At 45.2% G+C, this 8,942-nt stretch overlaps 1 long non-coding RNA gene across 12 annotated transcripts in view; it reads left to right on the top strand.

Moving 5' to 3' along the window:
• The first annotated feature begins 3,675 nt into the window (after positions 1-3,675).
• Positions 3,676-8,942, top strand: part of LOC147618105 (uncharacterized) — a 118,385-nt gene continuing 113,118 nt past the window's right edge. For all 12 annotated transcript variants that reach the window (XR_015262177.1, XR_015262174.1, XR_015262178.1 and 9 more), the window contains exons 1-2: positions 3,676-3,720; positions 3,838-3,949. This is a non-coding gene — a long non-coding RNA (uncharacterized LOC147618105). The remainder of the gene's footprint in view (positions 3,721-3,837; positions 3,950-8,942) is intronic.

The raw sequence follows: 8,942 nt of genomic DNA, 5'->3' as shown, positions 1-8,942 counted from the left end.
CATGTACTACGGGTCGATGCCTCATTTGTGGGCATGCTGTTTACGCCGTTCTTAGAGCATAGTGGTGTACTGCTGTGCATCAAAGTGGACGTGCTGGCCAGTTCAAGGTCATGGAAATGATGGAACCAACGAGGGTGGGGACGTCCGACTCCCGAGTCCGGACGACACGAAAAGGGATCCGGGCTTTCAACAACCGTGCACACTCCAAACGATTATATTCTTCCATCTCTCTTCCACACAACATATACAACTCAATCATTGCCCCTTTAAGAACGTGTGATTTTAAGAAAGTTAGAGCTCGGATAAGCTAGGTTTTTTAGGGGGCGGGTCATTGAAAGATTAGCGAATTGGTTAAGGGGGGAAACACACATGCATATAAAAAGGGAGCCCCTTTTAAGGAGCGACCCATTTCCTTGAGGGGAAAAGTTTTCCCTTAACCACCCCATCACAAATCAAGGGGAGGCAAACAGTCCAACATTGACAATGAAAACCAAAAACATTAGAGGTTGACACATATTTTTTTCCATTTGAAAAAATTAGATTTGCAACCCATCCACAATTCGATCTATGATAGTGACTATAACTCAAGGAGATGCAAATTCTTGAAAAGCATGGAGACCTATTTTAGTGTTGCATATTTTAACTTATACTGACCGAGGACTGTGATAGCCTAAGGATAATATTATGCTTGGTGCTTTTGTCTTGTGTGGCAAGGGATGATTTTCCAACTAGCAATCTCGAAAGCGTAGCAACATGAAAAAATGAACATTGCTTTTGGATCTCTTGCGCATGTACGCACTGAGTTTCGAACTCATGCCCTTAGGAAGCAATGTTCATTTTTTCATGTTGCTACGCTTTCGAGATTGCTAGTTGGAAAATCATCCCTAAGGGCATGAGTTTCGAACTCATGCCCTTAGGAAGCAATCTCCAAGCTCAACCATCTGGCTACAATAACTAGATACCTTTGGAGGGGTTTGAAAACTTAAATATTTCAAAGTGAGTAATCTTTTGGGTCATGATGATGAGAAAAGGTAAAACATTAGGTCGTGCTAGGACCCACGCTTGGTGCATAGAACAAATGCAGCAAGCGTAAAACTATTTTTAGCCATCATTGAAAATGGCACTCAAGTGCTCGCATGAGCTTGGAGGTGCCCCTAGAACTCAGATGATCGATGACACCTTGGCCTTTGATTCACACTTGAAGATGGAGAGAGGTGGCAAAGTTGATGCTCTAATCACAAGGAATTAAAATGCCCATTAGCAATGTTTAATGTCCCTACCCTCCAAACTCAATGCTTGTTGCCACACAAACAACTTCAAAATGGTGGCCACAATGGGCCACTTAGTGGGGGGCTATGCCCACATGTGGGCTAGTACATGAAAATTGGCTAGGTGTATGTAGACCACTAGGATATTGGATTGCACAAATGTGGCCTTTCATTCGAGTGACCCTTTATCAATCTAATAATCCACTCAATTTGGCATAAGTCCAATACTTATTCCTCGTACCATAAAATGCCATCATTACCATGTCCAAGCATGGTCTATCCCCAGTTTCCCGCACACATGGACACCCCCTTGATGATCATGAGAGAGAGAGAGAGAGAGAGAGAGAGAGAGAGAGAGAGAGAGAGAGAGAGAGAGAGGAACTTCATAATCAGGAGAAACTTATGGTATCTACACATCTAATTTGATGAGAAAAGACTAATTGGGGGAAACTTTTAACGGATGTGGCATAAAAACTTTGTTCGTGAGGGATGGCAGGGGATATTTCTCGCTTTTTTGGACTGCCAATTGAAAACGCAAGTTTCCACTTGATGTAAAAACACCCTTAGTAGATCTATTACACTTATCATACATATTTATGTAGATATGCATATGATCCATTGTTACTTTGCTAACCATTGGCTCGATGTTTATCTATGTAAATACGTACATGATCCATCGTTTGATCAAGCCTCAAGTGGGGTATTTTACTTTTGCAAATGATAATATGATCTCTCCTTGCCTCCCTCCCTCCCTGTCTAGCTGCTCTAACTATCCTCCATTTGATCCCTCTCCTTCCCTCTCCAAGTTGAACTTTCCTCTATCCTTAGCACAAGCAAAGGTAATTCACACACACAACAGGCCTCTCTCTCTCCCTCTCTGAAGTCCCTTTCTCTTGTTTGCCTTTACCAAATGTTAACTACCTACAAGATTAGATCAACGCCTCGACTGTGAGTATCCATGCTTGTGTGACCCTATATGTAGATAGTGCTCAAAAAACTCCTTTTGTAGTGTAATTTCCTGGCTGAAATTTAAAGTTCCCAATTTGAAATATCACATTAACTTTTACATTATTTTAGTTATAGTCTTGTCATTTTAGAGCTAAAGCACGTTTGATTTTGAGTTATCATATGTGGAAAACAGCGTGCAAGTTTTTCTTGGATATGACTTCTGCAAGTATGTGTGAGATATGAATGCATGTGGTGAGATTATGAAGGACATAGCTAGGTACGTGTGGCGTTCCACTTCAACACGGCTCTCTCTTTCTCTCCCCCCCTCTCTCTCTCTCTCCCCGCTCCCCTTTACACAGTCACACCCACGTGTTTCTCTTTCTGGTTGTCTCCTGCCCCCCTTGTTGACGATGAGGATAAAGATCCCAACTAGAACAAAGGCATCAAAATTTACATATAAACCAACCAATATGTACACACAAGCCAACCAATCCAAACCAGAGTTTTGTAGTGGTGCGAGGTGCTCAGCGCTCAGATCAGTTGACACTTGGTTCAGGTGCAGAAGAGAGAGAGCACAGCCCACAAAGCACGTCTGTGAGGCTAGATTCGAGATAGATGTAGGGCTGTGTTTCCTCTCTTCTACTTCTGAGACAAGCGCATATTATAAATTGCTAGATCCGACAAAGTTTTGGTGAGGTTAAGTCCCTTGCAACTTGGTCCGACCTTCTTTTTTAGGGCAATTGAAAACTTGAAATAAATATTGGTCTCATCACTACCTGCAGGGCCTGCAGGCTGCAACTTGTTCCCAAATCATATAAACTAATGATATTTCCAGCCTGGTGAGTTGGTAAACTTCGCGTCAACGAAGAGCCATCTTGCCTCTTGAGAAATTTTCTACCATCGGAATTTATAGTATTTTTAGTTTAAACGGTCACGCCCAAGGATCGAGAACCACACTGCTGCAAGTCTGCAGACTTGGCCGCCCAACCAAAGTGGTAAAGTCGCTAGTGGTGGTGGGATAGTTGCAATTTTGCACAGGGTACAAGCTCCAAGTCCAACCGCCCTGCACAAAGTCGTACTTCTTGTGATAAGCCCACTATCTGTGCTGGTTGCAGTCATCGGACTCATCACCACCGCATGAAATTCGTGTAGGAGTTTTAACTCTTTTCTCTTCAGTCTTTGACACGCTTGCGTGCCGCTTGCAAGGCCTTTGATTCTCGCAGTGCCTTGAGCTTCACCAGCTATGGCTGGGATCCAGAAATCGGCACGCCAATTAAATCTGTATACCAAGAGCTCGACCAGTATTCTTCTGCTAAACCCCTGAAGCACAGCATGCCCGGCTACCTTAACACGGTAATCAAAAGAACGCCCTCTTTTTACCACCTCTTCCGGCCTCTTAAGCTCGCATTTATTATCATCACCTAACTTCCAGCTGATCTAACCCACTTAAAATTGCACTTAGCTAGCCATTTACTGGGGTCTCTCGCCAGCATGTTTCTATCAGGTAAGGCAAATTGTGCCCCTTTCTACTTCAACCTCGTCTACTTACTGTAACATTCCTTTTCTGCAAATCAAACTAGGGCTTAAGCGCCAAACATGAAATGTGTGTACTGGCTTGTAGGTGTACTTCCCCCTTGAAGCCTCTGCTCTTAATGCGATAATTGTACAGAGGACCAAGGCCGTCAGCTACGTCTCACCTGCAAAATGAGTATGGAATCGTCCGACCTCACCAGGTAAGCGAGATGCCCACTTTTTTCATCATATTTGAGCGTAAAGTAATGGTAACTTAGGAGAGAGGGACAACATCATTTCTCGCAATATCAGGAAAGAAAGTTTACTGCTACGGAATTTTAACCACTAGAGTGCGTGGGGAGGGAGAGAGAGAGAGAGTTCATATGAGCATGCACGGGGGAAAATATGATCCGTGAAACTGAAGTTTTTAATATATCGCAGTGTCTAAACAGTTTCTTGGTTCCCTTGGAATGAAACGTTTGAGGTAGATCTGAATGGGTAGTTTCGTGTAGCCTGATAACGTAGATTGATACATTGATACACTGATTCAGGGCATATAGTCATTAATGTGAATGAGATAAAAATGCAAAGGCATCAATTTCGGCACTTATTGGCGCTCTTGTTGGCTGCGAGATTCGGGAAGATACATTAGACCAGAATGTTGATTCTCAAACATCTTGCCGAACACCCCTCCTCCTCCCTCGCAAAAAAAAAAAAACACACACACACGTCCGAGGTTTGTATTGACAAATACAATCCTAGGCCTGCATGAAAGACCACTTCATACTTACATAAACAAACCCTTCATTGAAAAGGGTGGAAGTAGATACGGCCATAGCATTTAGGGCAATCATCAAGAAGGAAGTACTAGACAAGGAATGGTCTCTCATGCAGGAGTGCAAATGCCAAAATATGGGATGCCATGAACTCTCTTACAAGCGAAAGTCAACAAGTTTTGATCATCATCGTATACATTACAATAAAGTACAATATGAAATTCTATAAGTGAGGCTCAAGGCTGTACATAGATGTATCTTTGAGGCCTTATGCCATCTGTACTTGTGGAGCTCACACATGACTTTTGTGGACTTCCTTGAAGACATGAAGGGTCAGAGTTTAAACTTCTTGGACATCACTGAATTTCTCATAGGTTTTTTAACATGCTAGAGAAATAGAAAATACGAAAGAGAATATTTCATGTTCAGGGTCTCTTTATATTTATGATACTTTAATCAAAGACCGAGTCCATGTTGGTGCTTGCTTTTGAATAAAGACTAAGATCGTGCTGGTGCTTTTGTGAGCTTAAACTTGTAGATGACATACCACCCAAATTGCCTCCTTGCATGACGATCATGTTGCTATAAAATTCTCTAGTTTGTCTTTTATGTGTCACTTGGGAAGGTGGGAATTGATCCTCAAATATCCACATACTAGTGTCCTCCTTCAAAGTACTTTCTATAGTGATTGGATTTTAGATTTCGTCATGAACCACGCTATGTAACATGTCTACTTTGATTTGCACTACTCATAGTTCCATATTGTTCCTTAAGCTTCGATGACCATCCCTTTCAAGATTGTGTTGACATGGTTCTCAAATTCTGGCCTACTCTATTGAAGAGATAGCCTCCACTCTATTGAAGAGATAGCCTCCACTCTATTGGAGGATACCCTCCACACTATCTCTATTGTTATGGTGTATTTAATGACTACCACTACTCTATGCCTTTCTTTTTATATGTTCCAAATATTCCAGAACTTCTCTCTTAAACTTTGAAACTTTGTTTATGAGCTATGAATTCCTTATTAGCAACTAAAAAGTTTGATTTTGAAATAGGAGAACTTGTTTGCTTTCTCTCTCTATCACTGTTTCTCCACACACACACACACACACACACACATACATGTATAGACATGGATATTAATATAGATACAGATATATACATACACACACACACACTTACACACACATATGTATGTATGTACTATGTATATAATCTACATAGACATAGACATAGACATAGACAGACACACACACACACACACATACACACACACACATATATGAGTATGTGCACATTCCCACACATATATACACACTATTATGCATGTATGCATGTGTATATACTACACACACACACACACACACAGAGTGTACATGGCTATAATATATTTTTCTAGTGTTATTTATGGCCTTTCTCATTCATATCGTACATATATTTTGTAGATGAAGTGTTGTTATTGTCACGTGCATCCCGCACTTGGATGCCACGTAGACATTCTGTACAGAAGGTGCAGGACCTGGGATGGTGAACTGGTCCCATGTGAGCCCAGTCCGGGACGAGTCAGCCAGGGATCCATCTCAGTCGTCCGAGGTCAGGTGTGCATTGTCCTGCACATGAGTCCAAGGTCAGGTGTGCATTGTCCTGCACGTGAAGCAGTGCCAGTCCGCGCTGTGAGTCTCCCTCTGGAATGATGTCAGATGTGCTGAGTATCTAGTTTGCAACTGGATGCCAGACATCTGTAGGCATGTAGTTTGCATGTAGAGATGGGGCCAGCCCATAGGGCTACCCCAGTGTAGGTATTTGCATGAGCATACTTAGATGGGCATGGGGGAGGTGTAGAACCACCCCCAAGGGGCCAGGAGGGCCCAAGACTATGCCCACCAGCCAAGGCAAGGGCTGGAGGGGCAGTCGGCCAGCTCCAGACCCTCTGGACAGGCAGCCGACAGGGTTAGAGGCCTTCTCAACCAGTCGGCCAGGTGTGGGGGGCAGCCCTACACCTCTACGCATGGTGCCCAGCAGCCAGGGTGCTGTCCCAGAAGGCTGGACAGCAGTGTGAACTCATGCGCAGGCTGGACAGAAGGAATAGAGTGTGAAAACACTATATTATATTTAACTCAGTCGTGGGTCTTCAGTAAACCAGCCGACTGGATGTTTTGGGAAGTATAAAAGCCCAGCCCATAGTTTCATTAGAATCATCTCACAATTCACCAAGAGCTCCAAGCATTCAAGGGCCAGGACAGCCAAGGGTTTGCTAAAGCTAAGGGGTGAAGGACTGAAGGTCAAGGGCAGGTTTTCCAGCCAAGAAAAGGTCAAGTACTTTGTATTTGTTTCAGATTTACATCATTCTAATAAAGCAAATACACCATCCGTGGTGGGGGCCCTACAGAGGGTAATTGGGACCCAATACTGTGTCCTTCTCCATCTCCCCCTTCTCTCTCTATTTTTCTGCACATCGTCTTTCAGTTTGTGCGTTAATTCCGTCGCGAAAAGAGTGCTGATTTCTGAGTTTTGAAGTACCGATCCTTCTCCGAAGCTTCCGCATATTACAGTGGTATCAGAGCCTACTTCAAGGACGAAGATTCAGCAAGAAAACCAGAAAATTTTTTCGCTCGTGTGGTTGGTTTTTAGACGCCGGTGGACTACCCCTTTCGGAGTGACTCCTGTCCCTCGAAGGACGGTTGGTTTTTAGCCTCCGGAAGCCTCCGGAAGTCTCCCACACAGACAGTGGATGGTCAGATTGCGTTCCGGAAAGGAATTGCAGATTCCCGCTATGGCGAGCTTTGGCGACGAGAGAGAACCAGAACCATGGGACCAGAGTGCACCAGGCAGCCCAGCTAGGGCACCCGGCTTGAGTGTACAAGACATGTTCCAGCAGATGATGCGAGCAATCGCAGACCAGACAACCAAGTTGGACGAGCAGAAGGCGCGGATTTTGGCTCTGGAGGAGCGTTCTCGCTCTCCAGCGTCGCGTTTTCCATCTCCTCCTCCCTCTCCTTCCGTACCCCAGATACCAGATCCTCGTCACAGGGACCCTCTCGAGGGGTCACAGCCGCAGTCAAGCTCCTTGCTTGAGAGGCAGATACGGGCATTGGAGATTCGACAACGAGAAGACGAAGCCATGCGACGAGTGGAACACGAGCATTACCTCCGAGCTTTGGACGCCAGATTGACACCAGCGGCGCCCTCGAATCATTTTCCCGAGAAAATGAACTTCAGTAAGTATAATGGTAAACTCGATCCCACTACTCTGTATTCATGGTTACATCAATTTGAAGCTTACTTTGCCGCAGTTAGGAAATCAGATATTGACAAAGTGATCTTAGCCAGTTGGTATTTGGAAGGTGAGGCCATTCCTTGGTGGACTCAGTGGGCTCATGCCCACACCTGATCAGGTATGGCAGCTTATGGGTGGGACGAGTTCGTCCGTGACCTTAAGCAGCGGTTTTTACCGCCCCACTACCTTGAGCGACTCGAAGACGAGTTCAGGGGAGCGCGTCAGAACGCGCAACCAGTCCTTCAGTTTGCCAATAGAATTTCGACCTTGTGTCTACAATTAGGCTTATCTGATGCGGACAAGAAAGGGCAGTTCTTGTATGGCCTGGACACGCACATCCAATGGGAGGTGCGTATGTTTAGACCAGCCACCTTTGAGGACGCACTCTCGCTTGCGCAGAGTGCAGAAATGAAACACAATGGTGGCAAGCCCAAGACTTCCCAGCCGGCTTCTCCCAAGGCTAACACCTCGGGGGGCAAAAGCCAGAACCAGACGGGGTCTTCCCCAGGACAGAGCCCGGGAGCCTCTGGCTCCAAGAACTCGAACAATGCGTCTAAGCTTACTCCAGACCAGAAAGCGGAGGCCGGCAAGACAGGTGGCAAGTTGAGTGCTGAGGAGCTTGCTCAGTACAGAAAGGAGGGTAGATGTTACTTTTGTCACACAAAAGGACATACTTCTCGGGATTGTCCGAAGAAGCCTCCAAAGCCCGCCGCCGCCTCCACAGCTTCCGTGGTGAGCACAGCTCCCACACAGACCCCAGTGGCTACCCCTAGTTCTTCAACCCCCGGTGCTTCAGTTGGAGCAATTATTAGCCGGGAGCTCGAAGATAAGCAGAAGGGCGCCCATGACCAGGAGTATGAGCGCAACGAATTGCTCAAGTCCTTTGGCTACATAGGTGGCCAGAGAGTCGTTGTCTTGTTTGACAGCGGCAGCACGGAGGATGTGATCACGGAAGAGGCCGCTAGGCGTGCCCGCTTCGAGCTCACTCCGGTGGACAAACAAGTTGAGGGATTTAGCACAGGTATGACTACGAGCGTCAAGTATGAAGCTCTAGGTGCTAAATTAGTCATTCAGGGCATAGAGTTTGTGCGTGATTTTATGGTTGCCCCTCTTGTAGGAGCAGACATAATTTTGGGGATCCAGTGGTTTCACAAGTTT

This window comes from Cibotium barometz, chromosome 35 (genome assembly GCF_041138505.1).
Source record: "Cibotium barometz isolate CiBa-2024 chromosome 35, ASM4113850v1, whole genome shotgun sequence".
NCBI lineage: Eukaryota > Viridiplantae > Streptophyta > Polypodiopsida > Cyatheales > Cibotiaceae > Cibotium > Cibotium barometz.
The sequence above is the reverse complement of the archived record's forward strand: the minus strand, read 5'-3'. Positions and strand labels throughout refer to the sequence as shown.